The sequence below is a fragment of the Mus musculus genome, chromosome 3 (genome assembly GCF_000001635.26).
Source record: "Mus musculus strain C57BL/6J chromosome 3, GRCm38.p6 C57BL/6J".
Taxonomy (NCBI): Eukaryota; Metazoa; Chordata; class Mammalia; order Rodentia; family Muridae; genus Mus; species Mus musculus.
The window spans coordinates 28,178,421-28,199,428 of record NC_000069.6 but is presented as its reverse complement, the minus strand read 5'-3'; the positions used below and the strand labels follow the sequence as shown (position 1 = coordinate 28,199,428).

General features: G+C 44.2%; 1 long non-coding RNA gene across 1 annotated transcript in view; it reads right to left on the bottom strand.

The window, feature by feature from the left end:
* The window catches only part of Gm42196, a 34,866-nt gene that overhangs the window by 11,949 nt on the left and 1,909 nt on the right, over positions 1-21,008 (bottom strand). The gene's annotated exons all lie outside the window — the stretch shown is intronic.

Here is a 21,008-nt window from a genome sequence, read left to right as displayed (position 1 = left end):
AGCCCTTCTCTTCTTCTGACATACTTTCTTGTTGCTCTGTAAGGATTTTCTGACCTGTCTTGACTGCCTCTCGATTCAAACAGTAACAGAGTCCATATATCAGAACAAACAAGACCAAAACTACCAGACCTACCCACAAAGGGTCAATGGGAGAAAAAAGCATAACTACACAGCGAGGATCTATTGATCACTACACCGAGGTTATCATAGTTCCTTAACTTGTCCCCAAACCGGGAACCTTAACTTGTCCCAAAGCCAGGAACCTTAACTTGTCCCAAAGCTGGGAACCTTTCGTTACCTTGTGCCTGTTTCCTGGCAACTTTATGCTTGCCTCTATTTTATCCGAGGTCCTTCCCAAAATCCTGGGTTACTTTGTGCCTACTTCCTGGCAACTTTATGCTCACCTCTATTTTATCCGAGGTCCTTCCCAAAGTCCTGGGGTCGCAAGTTTCACTCACCGTGAACTTACCCTGCTGGCAACCACTGACTGCTGAAAGTTCTGAACTCGGTGGGGGAGTCGGTTCCCCGTACGGGCCACCAATTGTCACGCCTGCTCTCGACCAGCAAGAACGATGCGACCACCAGTCCTTCTAACAGCAGTTTATTCAGTCCTCATCTTTCTTCTTTCTCTTCATCAGTACCGTTCCCCAGCTGAAGAGTTCTGAATCCACGCCGGATCCTTCTCAACAGTCTGTTTTATGGGAACCTTTATTAACCCCTTCTTCCCTGTGATGCAGTTCTGAATCCTCCCTGTAGCAGGGGGTCTTCCCTCTTGCCTGAAGATGTTTCTTTTCCCGGGTTTCAGCACCACTTGTTGCGCGCGCTCAACTGGCCAGGAAGAACGACGCTGCTACAGGATCCTTCTGCACACGTTTATTCAGTCCTGATTCTTCTTGTTTATATCTCCCCTGTTTTTATATCTCCCCTGTTTATATCTCCCCTGTTTATATCTCCCCTGTTTATATCTCCCCCGAACCCTGGGCCTCTCACTCTTTTATACTCTCTCTCATCCACGCACCGCAGGCCACGCCCCCTCACCAGGCACGCAGCTTCAGCTAATCAGGGCAGCAGGGGCAAATCTCCACCAAATTGGATTCATCTGTATCCTGGTACACCTGCGCAGCACTCAAGATGTTTGTGTCTTATATGAGGAAGTCAGGTGCAAGTCATATGACTTAGCTGCAGTCCCTGGCGCCTTTGGGACTGCCGCCACACCCGCTCCCCACAGAATCACTAGACCATCAGATGGCTTAACTTTCAATCTCTAAAGTTTATTAGTTAGGGTTTTACTGCTGTGAAGAGATACCATGACCGAGGCAACTTTTATAAAGGACAATATTTAGTTAGGACTAGCTTACAGGTTCAGAGGTTTAGTCCATTATCATCAAGGCAGGAAACATGGCAGCATCCACACAGGCATAGTGCTGGAGACAGAGGTGAGAGTTCTACATATTGTTGCGAAAGAAACCAGGAGAGGACTGAACCCTCAGGCAGCTAGGAGGGTCTCAAAGCCCAGCCCCGAACGTGACACACTTCCTCCAACAAGGCCACACCTCCTACTATTGCCACTCTCTGGGCCAAGCATATTCAAACGACCTTGTAAGGGAACCAATACACTGTTTTCAAGGATGGATATTATTCTAACTCAGTCTCATCCACGGTGTGCAGGTGTCCTCTTCCCACCAAATCTTTGGCTATTTGGTGTCTCTGTCCTTTTTGGTGGCTTCCTAATAGGTGTGGGGTGATAGCTGCTGATTCTTATTTACATTATCCTGATGATTAATAACACCAAACATTTCTTCATAGAACTATTGGCCATCTGGATGTCTTCTTGAGAAATATCTAGATGAGATGTGTTTTTAACTTCTTTGTTTTGAGAAGTGTTGGAGAGATGGCTAATATAGTTAAGAGCACTGGCTGCCCTTCCAGAGGACCAAGGTTCGATTCCCAGCACCCTTGTGGGTGCTGACAACCGTCTGCAATGCCAGTACTATGGAACCAAAGCCCTATTCTGGCCTTTGAAGGCTCAAGTCATACACGTGGTGCACAGACATATATGCAGGCAAACATCCACATAGAAAAAATAATAACATAAAAAAATTAAAATGTGTTTTAAGCTTCTGTTATTAGGTCTCATAACAAAAAATATTCATGAGGGAAAGTGTTTTTGTCTGTATGTTGTTTGTTATATGAATGTCTAATGCCAGCAAAGAGAGAGATGCATAGTAGAAACACAATAAGTACTTAAGTGCTGATAGTCAGAACAAATAAAAAGCCTTGGAATTTTCCAAATACAAAACCAAAGAGTATTCATGGGTTCCCAGCCAGAGTAGCTAGCTCAAGAAATAGGCTGTGACTAGACCACCCATGGACTTGAGGCAGCCTGCTCAGGCACCAGCGTGTTCTATCTGCTCTAGAGTCCAGCCTTTGCCTGTCCTCCATACCCCCTGATAACAGAGCCCTTTCAGTTCACACCAATCCAAGTCTAATATGAGTCATTAGGCTTAGCTACTAAATATGATCTCACTCTCAAGCAATTGACCTCCTAGTAGAAAAAAATCTAAAAGGCTAGAGCATTTGAAACAGGATGCAGAGATGGAACAGAAAGCCAGCATCAGAGCCTCCCTGGCACACAATTTCTTATGACTAGAGAAAGTCTGTAGGCTGACAGTTGACTCTCATTATATCAAATTGAGTGTATCTTCTGCCTCCCTGCCTGTCACCCTCTTTTCTTTTCTGTCCTACAGAACTTAAGCTCAAACCAAGTGTGGGACTAGAGAGATGGCTTCAGTGGTTAAGAACACTACTGCTCTTTCAGAAGGCCTGAGTATAATTCCAGCCCCCTCATGGCAGCTGAAAAATGTCTATAATTCCAGTTCCAGGGGATCCCACACCCTCACACAGACATCCACACGTGTGTGTGTGTGTGTGTGTGTGTGTGTGTGTGTGTGTATCAGACCAGTTGTTTAATTCTATTGGAGTCTTGGCAGAAAGAAAGAAGGCAATCTGAATATTGCTTGGAATGTATTGCCATACGTTGGGAACATGGCTATATATCCCAAGCATCCCTCAGAGCTAATCATGCTAGGCATGTGTCTTTCATATCTTCCCTGATAAACTGGAACAAAATTGATTTCCTGCTGAACTGGCCAAGACTAGGAGAATGTTTTCAAGTCTGCGCTCCGGGAAACTCTTCTAACTTTTTCTCTAGGAGGAAAAGTCCTGAAGGCCAGTCCTGACTGCCTGTAGCTACCTCACAGAGATGAAAAGAGACCTCTAAAGGAACCTGAAGCAGCACTCAAGATGGCCAGCCACCCTCCTAAACAACATGAAATGAATGACATTGAGAAAAGGAACGTGAGCAATTCCCTGCCCCCCCCCCCCCCCCCCCGTCTGATGGGGTATGCATTCCAGCTGTGGTGTCTAAGGAGAAATGCAAATTTCCCTAGTAGCATAAACCAGTTATGTGTCCCCACTGGACTAAGCAGGACTTGCCTTGGGATTCATTCAGTAGACCAAATTTTCAGAAGCAATAGAATTTGGGAGACTTCTGTGTAAAATCCTGGCGTCTGTTGACATACTCTGTAAACAAGGAAGGCTCATGATATGCTTTTAGCTATACACATGCACACACATGTCCAGGTCATCTGCCCTTCTGATGAACTGGCTATAATTGTGGGGGTCACCCACCAACCTCTTCAGATGTGATAATTTTCTAGAATGAGTCAGAGAACTTTCACAGTCTCTTGCATTTATAATTACGACTTTTAAATTTTGTTAATTTGCATTTTATTATTTTATTTCATTTTGTCTGGCTATTTGTTATCACTTGGAGGAACAGAAATTCAATGAGTTAAATTTACCCTTAAGTAGTAATATCGGCTATGAACACTTGCATCCAAATGTAACTCGGTTTTATCCTAGGTCCTGCTTAAATCCCTTTTTTTCCTTTCTACAAATTCATCTGTGAGTACTGATTTGGAGGCATTTCAACCCCATTATCCTCCATCATCCTCTTACTCCTCATTCTTTCCCCTTATGACCCTTTTGTCCCCAGCAATCCTCTTCCTATTTTATGTCTTTTTATAAGATATGTTTATTGTTTTGAATTATGTACATGTTTATATGTCAGTGTGTGAATGTATGCATGTGAGAGTATGTGCCCTCAGAGGCCAGAGCCATCAGATAGCTGCCTGGAGGTGAACTGACAAGTGGGTGTTGAATGAAATCAGGATATGACCAGGCCAAGGTATGGTTTAGAAGGATTTTATGGTAGCTATGAGGAAGAGCACAGTCAGAAACATCTGAAAAAGTCTAGATGGAACTGAGCAATGGAGGGAGGGCAAGAGAAAAAGGGAAGAGAGAAGGGCAAGAGAGAGCCTAGAGAAATGGGGAAGGGAAAGAGAGGGAGAGAAGAAGGGAAAGCCACTTGGACCAAGAGACCCAAGAGAACCAAAGATGAAAGACAGCCAAAAGAATGCATGATGGAAGTGTCAGGCTTATATAGGAAAGAGAAGCTGGGGGAGGGAAGCAGAGTCCTGAGTCTGGAAAGGTTTAGTGGTATTGGGCAAAGTAAGGAGAGCAGAGAGGAACCTAGCCAGCCTGTGCTAATAGGCACCACAGTTAGCCTTTTGGCCTATGTTTTTGGGGACCTGACAGTTGTGATAAGCCCAACACAGATGCTCGGAACTAAATTTAGATCCTCTGCAAAACTAATATGATCTCTTAGCAGCTGAGCCATCTCTGGAGCCCTGGTTTTCCCCCCATAAACTCTCAGTGAGGTGTGGGGTCTCATGAGGTACCTCCCCCACTTGTGATGAAGTAGTGACAGGGTTACTCTGTGTAAATAAGGACAGCTGGAGTAGTTTCAAGAGCACGGTGTCTGAAGATCCTGTTTCTCAGCCCCTCCCCAGCCTGTGGTTCTTGTATTCTTCCCACGGCTTCTTCTACAACGTTCCCCTAGCCTTAGAGATGGAGCTGATAGAGATGTCCCAGTTAGGAATGTAAACACTCATTCTTCACAGTGAGATCAGCTGTGAGTCTCTTTGTTAACTGCTTCCCATTGCAGAAAGAAACGCCTCTAATGAAGGCTGAGCTCAGCACTGATGTATGGTATAAAGGCAGGTATCTCAAAGGTAGTGTGAAACATGTTCATGTAGTAAAATAGCAATAGTAGTTTCTCTCTACTGCCTCTGACCTTTCCAGCTGCAGGAGCATTCCCAGGCTTATAGCACCAGGCACTAGCTTCCTCTTGTGGAGTGGGCCTCAGTTATAATCAAGAAGAAGCAATGGTTGCCCTCATACCTCGTATGCCACTATCACCCCACCCCCGGGCAGATCTTGCCACATAGCACTTTGTGGGGTGCACATCTGAGAAAGTACCATTGATACTTTTTCTCCCTAAAAAGCCTGCATAGCTTCTTGGGGCATTACAAAAGCTATCTAGCAGGGTGGAAACTTCCAGTTTTGATACAACTCAACTGTAAGGGTAGCAAGCTAGCAGCAGGGCTCACTCTGGGTCTGAGGCCTCAGAATGAAGGCAGCGAATAGTGTAACCCTCAGTCTAAAGTTGGAGGTTCAAGGGTTTTTGTAAGTCCCAGTGTCCACACAACAACACATGGTCACACTCATACATGATCACAACTATGCTCATCAGGTGCCAAACCTGACTTCATTGCAGGAGAAGAAGAATGTGTTTAGCACTAAAGGGGAAAGTGAGAATTGTTAGTGGGAATATTGAGAGTAATTCACACCTTACTAGCCACCCGAGTATCCTTTAATCTAGCCAGGTTTGTGACAGTGTCAGCCATTATGACTACATTTTAGTGAACATTTGCTTGGAACAAAATATCTACTTCTTCTGACCATCCATGGTCAACGCCCCTGCATTTCTTTGTCAACAGTTTTCCATCCAACCTTAGGTTAGAGCCCATAAGTCAGTGTGTAATCACACACCTGATTATCTCTTCTTCCACGCTAAGGAAGTGACCTTGAAGCAGTGCCCAACTGGAAGAGTCCCTCTTGGGGATCCTGCAGGAATCTTAGTTTCCTAATCATTGTTTGTTGTGTGATAAAATACCATGACAACAGCAACCTAAGGTAGAAAGAGCTTATTTTATCTCATAGTTCAAGTTCGTTCCAGATCACCAAGGTGGGGACATCAAGGCAGGGCAGCACATCAGGGAGCAGACGTGGGGAACATGAGAGCCTGCTCAGCACGTTATTCGTTTACACAAACCAGAACTGTTACAGGTTGTTTGAACCTGTTTCTGGTTAGGGTGTGGCTCAGCCCTCCCCACACACCCTTAATCCTTCTGGCTGGAATACAGACACGCCCTTAGTACACACCTTTAATCCCTTAAAATAAAGGTAAAATTAGTTCGTAGAAGGACGAACCCATGTTTGAAAGTGATTTCTAAATGAATGGCAGGAAAATGATGAATCGGAGAAAGATTTGGTACAACAGGGTATGCCTAACTCTCATGAGAAGAGAGAGGAAAGGGGACTGTCTCTCTTAAGGGAGAGACAGACAGTAAGGAGGAAGAGAGGGAGAAAGAGGCAGGTTTACTGGGAGAGCTTTACAGAGACAGATTGAAGAAAGAAATGGCTAGATCCAGGTAAAGATAAAACGAGCAAGAGAATGAAAAGGAGCTAGAAGATTAGAATAGATTGCTGGAGTTAGCATGAGGCCAAGCAGAACAATTCAGAGGCCAAGAAAGAAGTCAGATTGAATCAGTCATCTGGGAGAGGAGTTTGAGCCAGAACAATTGAGTGGAACCAGCCAGTCCGAGTTCAGAAAGAACAAAAAAAGGTGTGCTTATTCAGCAGTAAGTCTTGGAAGCTGAAAACATTCAAGGCTTAGATGAGATTGTACGGAGGCTTCCAGGCCTAGGTCTCGGTTAGCAGACAGAGGTAGTAAGCATCCCAGACAACAATTATAATAGGAGAATAAAAGTTACATTTACACAGAAACACCTAGGAATCAAAGCTGACTTCTTTTCTCTGTCTGCTGACTGTAGGAATGGCCCACAGGAACATGCTGGTAGAGAGGCAGGAGTGAGTATCCAGGGAGTTTGGACCACTTGTTCATGTGACTCACTTTTCCTTAGGAGCATCTTTGGGTACATATTCCTCAAATACCACTTCTGTTTGAAGATAATCAGTACAAAGAAGTCTAGGTTTATAGTCTAGTGTATTGGATATGTTCCCAACATGACTAATAGCTCATGTTGCCTGATGACTCTATGGCCCATGTGTAATGTTCAGTTTACTAAGACCCAGTAGCAGGCAAAGTGATATTTCTTAAAGAGTAAATAGTTAATTGTGTAAAAGGGCATGGATTTGCTGCAGAACCCTCCAATCCCCTGCTGCAGTTTTCCTATGGGTACACTTGGGAGGCTCTTTAACATCAAGGATCTGATGGATGGTATACCTCAAGTGACAGAGAATTTCACCTAGCAGCCTAACCTACCAGACCCATCTCTTACCCTGGGCAACAATGAAAACTAAAAGCCTCTTAGTCCAAAGAGCAAGACCTGAAGCAACATACAAAAGTGAAGAATGTGCTGCCTCCAAAAATCCAAAGGGGTCAGCAGGGGCAGTGGCTCCTTCTTGGTTGTTGCATGGTGTAGATACAATAATGATGACTGCACTCCAGAAGGTCCCTCAACATGCCTTGCACCACTATACCTACAGAAACTCACCAAGATGGTAGCTTTGAATTTTACTTGAATTTATTTCCTGTGTGCTGACACACAGGTTTTCACTGTAATTCCAAATGCTGAAACCACCCCCCCAATGGCCTAAAATTCCCAGAAATCAAATTTCTAAAAACATTATTCTGGAAAATAGTAATTTAAGAACTTATTAAAAACACATTTGGTTTCATTTTAAAGAAGGGGGAGTATTTGAAAAAAATAAAATAAAACCGTGAAAGAAGACTTGCAGGCATGTGCAATCTTTTGACATTAAGACATGATTTTGTCATCTACAGAGTTCACCCCTGAATTGTGCAATTGAGTTATAAAGAACATGGCAAAAACAGTTTTAAAATATTTTAAAAAAAATTTTAAATCTAAGCTTATGAGCTGTGTTGGAGTGCATTGGCAGCCACTCCTGGCTGTGCGTGGCCTGTGGGCTGGAGGTTGAGCACACCAACGAGGCTACTTTGAACAATAAAATGTAAAGCAGCAACGCATTGTAAGTACAAGCACCCTGCTGCCCAAAGCAGAAGTTGTGAGCATGCAAACATGACATAAAGCAGTAGGTCAGAAAGCAGGAGAGGCTGCAGAGATGGTTAGAAGCACTACTGCTCTTGAAGAAGACGAAAGCTCCCAGCACCCACTGTGGGAAGCTCACCACCACCTGGAGCTCCAGGGGATCCGGAGCACAAACCCACACATAGGCACGCACACACACGCGCACACACACACACACACACACACACACACACACGTACACACGTACACACACACACACACACACACACCAGTATTTTTTAACCCAGCAAAACGAACAAACACTTATCAATAAAGTCAGTAATTGTGTACCTAGGTTTATAACTATAACCATCTGAATTACCACACTGGGCAATCTAGATTCTTTATAAGACTGATTTAAAAATGTGAAAGCTACCTAACATATGCAGCTGCCCAATGAGGAGAGAGTTCAAGAAAATTTTAATCTTTCTCCACAATGTGAAAAAAAAGCCATCTTTCATTTATTAAAGGAGAATCAATATTTTTTTTCAAAAAATAGTTTGGTCATTCCATTGCATTTATTTAGTGGGGGACATGCACGTGCCACTATGTGGATGGGGATCAGAAGACAAATTGCAGGAACTGGGCAGGTGGGCGTCTCTACTTCTACCACGTGGGTCCTGGGAGTCATATTCAGGTCATCTGATTCAGGTCATCTGGCTTGTTGGCAGTCACCCTTGCCACACTGAGCTGTCTCACCAGCCTATTTCAAGACGTTGACAGGCATGCACAAAGCTGCACAGTGGCCTTTGATGGTGCACATAAGTATGTGTCTGAAGTCCTCAGTAGCGGGGACACCCATTATGTAATGTTGAAAGCTTCCAGACCCAGCTGTGGTGGTTCTGGTCCAAACACTAGAGTCCAGATGCTGGTTGCTGAGCCTCGAGTTAAACTCCCAGTTCTGAGGGAGACCAGACCAGTTCACCTTCAGCGTGCCTTGTCTCTATGATTTTTTGGGAGAGACGAGCCTGCCCCATTGAGAGTGTTTCTTCTACACCTAGCCAATTCAGATCTGCATATGGATTCCTGGAGAAACGTCTTCTCGGCCTACCTGACAGTGCTTTATCTAGTTTGCAGGTAATTTATCCCACACACTGTGGTGCAGCTATCCTGGACACAATGGAAAGGGATCAGTCTCAGTCCTCCATTAGGCTTTTTATGTCTTTATGCAGCCTTCTTTCAACCTCTGGGATTATGATCAACACTACTGACATGCAAATGCATCTCCAGAGGTCTACATAGCGATTGCTACTTTTTGCTTACTAGGTCTAGTCAGCACAAAGTGAACAGCCTTCAGAATCCCATCTCCATTATAGGAAGACGATCCCCCAATCACTCCTGAAGTCAGCCATCTTCGATCAGGTTCCCTCCAAGGTGCCTACGAAGTTTCTTATATAAATGATTTTATATAAGTGGGGGGGGGTGCTAAGGCAGAACCTCCAAGGGGGCTGTGGAATGGGGACCTAGAAGCAGCAGCCTGAAGAGGGCTCAGCTGAAATCCAGCCTCAGCCGGAACTCCCCTGGGACCTGGAGAATGTGAGTTCATCTTGACCAAAAGTGCTGAGTGACATGAGCACACTTGTCAGCACATGCATGCATCCTGGGAGAGTGGTGACTTAACCTCCTGTGGCTATGGGATGGATGCTTCTGAGAAGCATGCAGCTGTGGTTAGTCATCAGCTAACTCAGCAGCTGGGAATTACAGGTCCCCAGGTCCCCAACATGGCATCCAGGGGTACAGCAAGCCTCCCAAGCTCTGCATGAAGAGTAGAGGGCATGTGTTTTTCCTCCCGGGCTGTCATATGACTAACATTTCCTAATTTTTTTAGATTTCATTTTCTATATAATAAATATTTTTAATGAATTCAGCTAGTCTTCTGTTGATAGGCCACCTTAATAATTGTTGCTACAGCAAATGAGAATATAACTGTCATTAGCCATGTTGTAATACCGTTTTCCAAATTGGTGGGGTTCATTTGATCAGAATGTGATAATTTTATATTTATAACTCAAAGAAAGAGCAGTGGTCATTTCTTCTATTACAAATCTGTCTTGTGGTGTTTTCCTTCTGACCCCACTATCTCTGTAACATCTGGTGTCCTCCTTGCTGACCAATGACATCATCACCATATGTCATATTTTCCTATATTGAATTTTTTGTTTGTTTTCTTTTACTTGGAGTGGAGGAGGGGCTTCAATGTTAAATAATGAACTTTGTTCTAACAGGTTAAGTCTCTTAGAAACAATTCAGTTCCTTCAAGTTTTGCTTTTGGTAGGCTGCGTTCAGAAGACTTTTGTTTCTGGATTAATTTAAGCCCAGTGCCCGATGTTCTAGTCTCTTGTCTATGAGTGATAGGAAAGTGGACATTTACCCGATTTCCAGCCTTGTGGTTTTCACCATACACATGGTCAGGTTAGTATCAGCAAGCGTCTGAAGCAACCTTTCTATATAACTTGATTGTGACTGTACTCTCTCAGTCCCTACTCTTCCCTTCCTCCTTCTCCCTCCTCCCCTCCCTGACACTTCCCTGCCCTCCTCTCTGTCACATGATTCCATCTATTTACTAACAATCCAGATCACTGTCTTAGTATTCTGCTGTCATGAAGAGACACCATGACCAGGGCAAATCTTATAAGAGAGAACATCAACATTAACAAAACTGGCTTGTTTTAGTCTATTGTCAGCATGGTGGAGTGTAGGCAGATGCTGGAGCAGTAGCTGAGAACTACATCCTGATCATAGGCAGAGAAGAGAAAGGTACTGGGCTTGGCTTGACTTGGCCTTTTGAATCCTAAAAGCCCCTCACACACACACACACACACACACACACACACACACACACACATCAGTGACACACTTCCTCCAGCAAAGCCATACCCTCTAATCCATTCAAATTCTGTCCTTCCTTGTTGACTGAGCATTCAAGTCTATGAGCCTATGGGGCCATTCTCACTCAAACCACTATAATCAGAGCCTGGAGAGATGGCTCAGTGGTTAAAAGCACTAACTGCTCTTCCAGAAGTCCTGAGTTCAATTCCTAGCAACCACATGGTGGCTCACAACCATCTGTAATGGGATCTGGTACCCTCTTCTGGTGTGTCTGAAGAGAATGACAGTGTACTCATATACATAAAATAAATAAATAATTCTTTTAAAAAATGCCCACTACAATCACTATGGCAATCAAGGGAGGCTTGAGTCTTATTCGTCTACCCTCTCAGAGATAATCATCATGGTCCTGCTTTACTTTCTGTCCAAAGTTTGCAAACTTTGTATGCTTTTCTAGTTTTGAACTAGTTAATCCTTAATGAAAAGAACTGGAAATATATTTATCATATTTAAGATACTTGCTATTTCTTCGAACTGATTTTTTATTTGTATCGTATGTTGTTTGCCAAATAAAGCTAGAACATTGACTGGGGCCTGTAGGTCATGTGCTCCTGCGATGACCAATCAATGGCATGAAGTGAGAGCTGTGAAGGAGAAGGCCTCTCTCCTTAGATCCATGGCTACAGTCAGAGGAAAGAAGCGTGAAAAGGCTAGTGCTGGAGCTCACCCTTGGCTAACTCCACGGGCCTTGAACAAGGGTCTCATAATTTTAAATATGGACTAACCAGGTCCCAGAGAGGCCAAAGGACTCATTTAGAACTACAGAAACCTTAAGTGGAATTTCAATGTTATGTGGGATAAATGAACTTACTAATTGCTTCAACCCCTCCTCTTTGAAAATAAAAAGTAATCTAAATCTTGATTTGCATGCATGCATACCTGTGCATTTGTCTGAGTGTGCATCGTGCATGGGCCTCAGAGGCCATAAGAGGGCATTGGATCCCCTGGAGCTGCAGCTACATGCAGGAGTAAGACACTAGAAGTGCTAGGAATTAGCCATGGGACCTCGGTAAGAACAGCTAGTGCTCTTACCTTCTGAGCCCTCGTCTCTCTAGCCTGGTATTATCCCTAATTTTCAAAGCACTCCACATCCCTCTTAACTCCTCCAGTATCCTAGAACGAATTTAAAGGTAACTTTCAGCAAACTTGAAGTGATCGAGACAACTTACTCAGAAATTGCCTGATGTTTTTTTATACTGAGGCATCACTGGCTCCAAAATGACATCAGGGTGGATGTGAGTAACGGGAAACTCAGCATTCGATATCAAAGGGAGACAGTCAGAGTCTAAGAAAAGCCATGAGTGTGGTGGCATTGACTTGTTAGGTAAACCAGAATCTGCGTGGAATCACTAGAATTGGTTCTTCAATCTCAGTAAATGCCTAACATTGGTTATCATAATTAAGGAGAAGACTCTCTCTTGTGAGCCAACCTCCACCCCAGGAGTTGCAGAGGTGCCACAGCGAGGTCAAGGTCTAGGCTGCTGCTGCTGGCTCTGCTGGAACTTGGCTACATGTCTTTCTGTGGGTCATTTTACTTCTCTGAGGTTTCATTTCTTCATTCATAAAATTAGTTTAGATTGCCTATAGCAATAATGCTGACCTGTGGCTATATTTTTCTTCATCTGCATTTTTCTCTTTGTGTCTCTCTGCATGTCTCTCTCTGTCTCTGTCTCTGTCTCTCTTTCAAGGTGTGTGGATGTGTGTGTGGGTGTGTTTGCACACACATGCATGAGTGGAGGCCAGTGGAACTATTTGGTGGTGTTTCTCAAGGGCTCTCCACAGTTTTTGTTGTTGTTGTTGTTGTTGTTGTTGTTGTTGTTTTTAAGACTAAACTGTCCAGTGAGTTCCAGGAATCCCCCTGTCTCTTCTTCTTCAGAGCTGAGAAAACTGGTTTTGCTCGGTCAGGTCCCTTATTACCTTACATCTGGGTTTCTTCATTTTCTTTTGTTACTTCCCTAGCCCCTCTAAACATTTAAGTTTGCAATCCCTGGGCTAGAACACCTGTGAGTCTACCTCCAACTCTGACACACCTGATAGGTTACAGCTGATGGCCTAATGGGCCTCAGCTCTCAGGCAGGAGACTTAAAGCATCCTGCAGCTCTGAAGTTGGTTCTTTATCCTTTCCAGGCTCTCCCCTCCCTGGGCATGGTGATGTAATCAATCGCCTTAGAGTTCTTCCTATAAATCCCCTGAAGCCAGGCTCTCCTGTTGCAGTCACAGAGAGCCTCTTGTAGTTCCTGTTTCTAGGACGTGATCTTACAAAGCTCAGGCTGCTGCCTTATTTTCTAATTCTCTCTCCTTGGTTCTGGGAGGCCAAGTCAGGGCAAGGACAGTCTCTTCAGGAGAAAGACTTGAATCAATAAGAGAAAGAGAGAAGGATACAGAATGTTAATGCAGATGGTACCACCCCTCCTCTGCATTGAGTTTAAAAATTCTAGGATTCTATTCTGTATAAACCACACTTCTTGGCCCTTTATACCACATCCAGTCTTTAGTGAACCCAGGCCTAGTTGTGGGCATTTGTGTGCCTATCAGATGGGGCTCCTTCTCAGCAGGGGATTTGTGCTCAGTGACCTGAGGGCACACAGCTGCTGAGAGAGTGTCTAGGACACAGGCTCTCCTCACAAAGCAGCTCTGTGTTACAGGAACTCCCTCCCACACACATGTGCACACAAGAGTTGTATCTTTAAAATGGTCTTAGGTCCGGATGAAACTCCTAAAGGGATAGGAAAACAGTTTCTTTTTCAAAAGCTTTCTTTTTGTAAGGTTTAGCTTCCTGACAGCTAGAACTGCTCTTGTGTCATTCATATACATCTACACACACACACATATATATATCATACACACATATATACATATACACATATACATATATGTGTATATATATATATATATATATATATATATATATATATATATATATTTATATCAATCACAACTTATTTCTCTTAAACATGAGCCAAACTGATGAATGTTCTTAGAATTCTGCTGACCAAACAGATAAACATGGTCTATGTGAGGAAAGGCCCGGTCAAAGATGGATCTGATTAACTATGGAGGTTCTATGTATGCAATTAAGACAATTCCAGGAGCCACACAAAAAAGCAATTTAATAATCACTCCTTCCTTCCTTCCTTCCTTCCTCTACCCTCCCTTCCACCTCCCCCTCTCCCTTCCTTTCCCCTCCTCCTTCCTTTCCTTTCTCATTCTTTTCCTCATTTGCTTTTTAAGATTTATGTTTAAGGAGGAGTGGTGGCACCTCAGAGGCATGTAAAATCTCTGAGTCCAAAGCCAACCTGGTCTACACAGTGAGCTTCAGGACAGCCAGGGCAACACAAAACCAAAACAAACACACACACAAACAACAACAAATAAAACTTGACCCCCGCCCCCAAGAGATTGATTATGAGCAGGCGGCTGAAGCCAACGTGGAGGGCCATTGTGAGCCACCCAGATGGGTACTGGAAATCAAATTCTCATCCTTTTTAAGAACAAGTACTTCTAATTCTAAGCTGTCACTGTTGTTTGGTTTGTGACCAGGAGCTCACTATGCAGCCCTTAGCTGATCCAGAACTGGCTATGTAGACCGGGCTGTCCTCTAACTACTGGCCATCCTTCCATCCCAGCCTGAGCGCTGGGATCATGACATGCCCTGGGCTCCTCTTCTTTCTCAAATAATTAGTGTTCCTCTAGTAATAAAGTAGGCCTCCTACTGTGAAACAAAAAAGGGAGCAAATAGTCCTGGCTCCTAGATTTGCTGTCTGTGACAGTTTGATGGAGAGTGCTCCCCACCCCCCATGGACTCACACAACTGAATGCTTAATCATCAGGGAATAGCATTATTTGAGAAGGATTAGGAAGAGTGGCCTTGTTGGAAGAAGGGTGTCATTGGGGTTGGGCTATGAGATTTCAAAAGTCCAAGTAGCCCCGGTTCCCCAACTCCCTCTCTTTCTGCCTGCAGATCAGGATGTAGCTCTCAGCTACTTCTCCAACATCATGTCTGCCTGCCTGCAGCCATGCTTCCTGCCAGGAGGATAATGGACTCTGAAAACTGAGCAAGCCCCCAATTTAACGTTTTCTTTTATGACTTGCCCCTGGTCATGGGGTCTCTTCACAGCAGTAGAACAGTGACTAAAATAGGGTCCAACCAAGTATTACATCTTCTCATTTTCCAGAGGCTTCTCTCTCTTTTGCATCAGCATAACTGTCACAAAGCTGTTGAGGTCATCCTGGTCTCAGCTCCTGAAGTCAGCATTCCTTTTCAGCACATGATGGCATCTCTCTAAGGGAAGACAGCAGGCTCACGTCATTCCGTTTGCTTGCAGTAAAACTGAGTGGCAGAGGGGAGAGGGAGACATTGGTCCAGGATGCTGTAAATATGACGATGGAGAGGACAGTGATCCTGACGAACAGTGGAGTGCCATTGTTATTGTCGTGAAACTAAAATCTCAGCTTCCATTCCTGAGCCATGCATGATTGACATGTGATGTCTTAGGATTCATTCATATTCAGTGTTAATAAAAATACTTAGAAAAACAACTCTGTTTTATTCTCCTTCTTCACAGCCCCTCCTCCTCCTCCTCCTCTTTCTCCTCTCTTCTTAAAAAAACTAAGTCTGATAATGAACTGAGAGCCATTGGATTTTAAAGTATTCTTCGAAAAAGCTGCAATCCGTTCCTCACACCCCAAGGTTTTGCCCTGCATTGATAAGGAGTTTCTGTGGGAGGAAGTTCCATGCTAAGAAAGTCAGAACTGCCAAGTCTTTTCATTGTTAAAAATAAATAAACAAGAAATGCATACTAAACAGCCTTGGGTGTTAGTTAAAGAGACTCGGCAGCACCATTTAGAACAAGTGTTCTTCAATATGAGAGCTGAAGTAGTTTGGACAAAACTGTCAGGGCATTTGAATACTTGTTCACCATTGGTGGCTCTTCGGGGAAGCTTTGGAGGTATGGCCTTGCTGAAGGAAGTGTGTCACTGGGGGGGTCAGACTTTGAGGTTCCAAAAGACAGTCATATAACAAGATCACCCTCTCTGCTTCCTGTCTGTGGTTCAAGATGGGAGCTCTTGGCTTCTGTGGCAGCCATTATGGCCACCTGCTGCCTCCTCTTCCACTATGATAGTGATGGCTGTTTAAACCTTGGGACTGTCAACCCAAAGTAAGCCCTTCCTTTAATGAGCTGGGGAGATAGCTTGCCTCGAAAGGATGAAGTCCTGACTTGGATTCCAGAATCTGTTTAAACACAACTGAAACATGGTGACACAAGCTTGTAATTCCAGTGCTGGGGAAACAAAGACAGGCCGAGCCGATCACTTGCCCAGCCAGTCTAGGCTACTTAATGAATTTCAGGCTAGTGAGAGACAGGAATGGCTTAGCAGTTATGAACATGGCTCGCTCTTGCAAAGGACCAGAGTTCAGCATCCATGTCAGGCAACTCACAATTGCTTATAAGCCTAGCTCAGAGCATCCAATACCCTCTTCTGACATCTGTGGCCACCTGAACATATGGCATTTATTCACCCCACACATAAAAATAAAAAACAAAAAAAGTAAATACATCTTTAAAAAATATTAAAAACAAATGAGCAAAAACCAAGTTGGACAGTGCCTGAGGTACACCACTCAAATTTGCCCTCTAGATTTGATATGTATGCGCATTCACAGAAAACACACACACACACACACACACACACACACACACACACGCACACACACAGGCATGCAAACTTTTGTGCATATGCTGTGTAACCGTCATTAGGATATCGGATTAGAACTCGCATCAGAAGCAGTATCTTTTCCTGGAGTAATTGTAGTGCTGAGCATTTAGGCTGAGAGAGAAAGGTAGAGAAAATGAAAGACAAAGTCGCAGTGACTGGGTATCAGCGCTCAATTATGAGAACATTTTCAACCAGACAAATGACGGGGTTCAAAACTGTTAGCACCCAGTTCCTCCAGGACCTGGGGGAACAAGAGATTTGTCAAAATTAAACACATAGTAGCTACACAGAAGCTCTGGGGCACAAACGCTTGAAAGCCTTGCTGATATAGACGTGAAAGAATTTTGATTTACCAGATCCTGTTGTCACTAAAACCAAATTTTAATTAGCTAGAGTTCAAATACTAATAGCTTTCTATACTGCTGTATAAGGTGAAAGAACACACAAACCTATGAATCCGGAGAGAAAAATATTCTAATCCTATGACACATGCTTGAGATTAGATCTCTGGCAACATGCCCTTGAACACCCCTTAACTTATTCACCAACTTGAATATGCAAATCAAATACATTCTGTCTCTTACCTTCTTAGCAACCACCAAGAGATACTTGCTTTAAAGAGGTAGTAAGTCATGTTTCACTGGAATAAAACTTCAAAATTGCAGACTGTGCCATCAAGTGGATTCTTTACTGGAGTGTGAGACCTGAGCAAGCCTCCAGCCTTAGCTGCTCTGTTGAATCTGTTGAATTCCTTGCCTTCATTCAAAGATCTACAGTCCTGGCTTTGAGTGATGCCCAAGTTGGGTAGGCATACTTTTGCAGCCGTCTCACCGGCCTTCCTGTATTAGTTTCGTTTCTGTTGCTGTGATAAAATACTATGGGGGTGGGTGGGGGGCAGAGAACTACTTAAAAAAAAAATAAATAAAAGAAGGTTCTGTTTAAAGCATTTCATCTGCACTGGGAAGCAGCTGAGTGCCCTGGAAGTAGAACCAGGCTATAAATCCTCAAAGCCCACTCTCTGATGTCTTCCCTCCATCAAGGCCCTGCCTTCTGAGCTGAGGTACAGCTGGTTGAGGAGCCTATGGGGACACTCATTTCATAGCCCAGCACTTCCTTTCCTCTTCTCCCTCTGCCCCCTCCCTCCTGCTTCCCCTCCCTGCCTTCATCTCTGATTTCCTTAGTTCCTACCCATCTGAAACTCTCGGAAATGTGCTGTAACGCTAAGACAACAAGAGAGCCCAAGCGACAGCACTGAGGGACTAGAGCTAGAAGAAGATATCTAGTTAATATCTCCAGCCCCAAAGGAAGGAGGAATGGGTATATCATTCCTAGAACCCCCAGAACAATTGTAGTTTAGAAAGAGGGGTCACCTGGCAACATTTTAACCATTGCCAGATTATTAAGGGAGGAAAAGGAACACATTTTAGTTGATATCTCTAAAGGGAGCCATAAATAACTCAATAATCAAGACTCCAGTAAGACAATTGAGAACCAAGACAGAGGAGGCACAAGGCCTTTGTAAGAGTGAAAATTCAGGTGGAGCCCAGCAAAACAGATGGCACTGGGGTAAAATCGTGTGTCAGCATCGTCACAAATCAGTCTGAATTACCTCAAGGCAAGAGAGATGACTTTCATCTTCTCACATACCATAATTCTTTGGCTACCTCCACATGTGACAAACTCCCAGGCACTGCCAGATCTTAGCGGAGAGCTCAGCTTCATCCATGGGATGACGATTTTGGAACATAGGCAATGTAGAAGTTGCAGGATCATTGAGGTTTCCACTCAGATTTAAAATGAAAGCCTTGGGAGGCCTGGCAATGCTTATCAGGTTAGGGCTACCTGCAGGCTATCCCTTCTGGGGGAATTGGAAAGATTTTCTCTCTCTGCTTCCTAGCCATTAAGATGTCAGTGGCACTTGACACACCCTCTCTGCCGTGGTGGACCGAAACCTCTGTGTGCCAAAATAAATCTTTCTTCCTTTAAGTTGTTTTGTTCAGGTGCTGACTAATGCACCATGAGGTATCCCATAGCAGAGGCAGTGTCTGCCTAGACGTCAGATAGGAAGGTGGTGTCAGATGTGGGTTACACATAGATCTACGTCACCCCCAGAATTAAATGAGGTCATCTTGAGTGGGTAAGATTACATACCCCTAGAGAAAGGGACAGAGGAAATAGCTTGTGACCTGATGGGATATTTGGAATGGTAACAAAGTGCCAAATGTCTGGACAGGCCTGGCGAAAGAAGTGATGATTAATGATCTCAAACATTATTGGGGAAGTCGGTAAAGTTCTAGAGAAGGGAACTTGGGGTTCAGCTACACTTTGTGTTGACCAAGGGTCCTTGGGTGTGATTATTTAAATAAAATTTTAAGTAACTGTGCAAACAAAATTTACTTTTAACATCTTACAGAGTCTAAGAAGAGCTAGTCTCCAAGGCTAACAGGAGCCACAGTTTAGTTTCCCACTGGCAGACGTGCTGCAAGCACAGTGCCAGCCTGCATCAGTGTCTACTGCGAATCCAGGCCAGTGGATTTCGACTTTGGCCACCCATTGGAGTTAGTCTGTAAAACGCTATCGACCAGTTCCTGTCCCTAGAGATCAATTTTTTTTTAAGACACTGCATCAAAGTTTTACTTGGAGCTTTTTTAAGAAGGGAGTTTATATTTAGAGTGGGTCAACTTCATTATGAATAATTTGTATGAGCCGATGTGCCCTAATTCTGGGGAACATATTCTACCATCTCCTTTATCGCTTTGGGGACCAGACGACTCCCTCACTTCTTCCCATGCTTCCCAATTTGCCCAGTGATTATCTGGTCTTCCACACAAACTGTGCCTCATCTTGCCAGAGCGGGTATGGCTGACCCTTCATTGTTCTGATGTTCGAGGATTTCAGTGAGCCCCTTGATGACTGGGTTGTGGATTCCCGAGTTCTTCAGTACAGAGAAGGAGGCTTTAGGAAAGCATTTCTATGGTGTGTGCTATAGCCTGTATGGTAGAAGTTTCCCCTCCTCTCTCTCTTTTCTCTCCCTTGTTTTCTTTCTCTCTCTTTTCTTCTTTCTTGCTCACTGCTGGTGCTCTCAATCCCAGCACATGGTGCATGCTACGCAAGTGTCCTACCACTTAGCTACACGTAGAGAGTTTGGTTGTGTTTCAAATAGGATCTCTCAACAATGCTCCTGCCTCTGCCTCCTCAGTTTGGGGATTACACGTGTTCAACACTGAATGAAATGAGGAGAAGACCACGGCAAGGTGTAGATGAGGAAAAGAATTTTATTGTAGATATGAGGAAGGTGCAGCCAGGGGCATCTGAAAGCATAAAGCGTTCAGATAGAAGCAGGCCATGAGGAGGGAGGGTGGTCTGTGAGAGAGGAAGAGAAAAGAGACAGGGAAGAGGAGAGAGGGCAAGTGGACCAAGAGAGGAGCTAAAGACCAAGAGAACAGGGAAGGAGGGAGGGACACAGGAAGGAGGGAGGGAGGGAGGGAGGGAGAGAGAGAGAGAGAGAGAGAGAGAGAGAGAGAGAGAGAGAGAGAGTTCATGGCCCAAAATGGCAGGACTTTTTGTGTTTGTTTGTTTGTTTGTTTAATAGGAAACAGAAGCTGGGGGAAAGAAAGCAGTCTCAGAGCTGGAGAGACTTAAAATAGGGAGGAGGGAATGCTAGCCAGGATTTCTCTGTAACAAGTACTTTCTAAGAGAGCCTAGAGGCCACCATGTGCTTTGGTATGCCAACAAGCACCTCAGCCATTTGTCCAAGTTTCATTTGAACTTGACAAACACCGTGCCTGGATCTCAAGGTGCTGGGAGTATGGGTGAAGCAGAGTGTACCGCACTACACAGTAACTGGCATTTGCAGAAGGCAGTGGTCGTCCCTGCAGAGATAGAGCTGCGGCATTTTAGACTGGTTCTCTGCCAGAGGCACATTGCTCACTCCTCCAGGGAAGGAGAACACAGAGAAAGCCCAGGACTGCCTGTGAACTCCTCTGATGCTTCTCCTAATCCTCGGAGCAAGGGCCACTGATGCTCGTAATTTATGATCTCAGCTATCACATATGACTCAGACTCAGGTCAAGTCCCAGCAGCCTCGGCCCACTCTCCTTGTATTACATCATGCTTTATACCAGGAGCCCTAGATGCACCGAT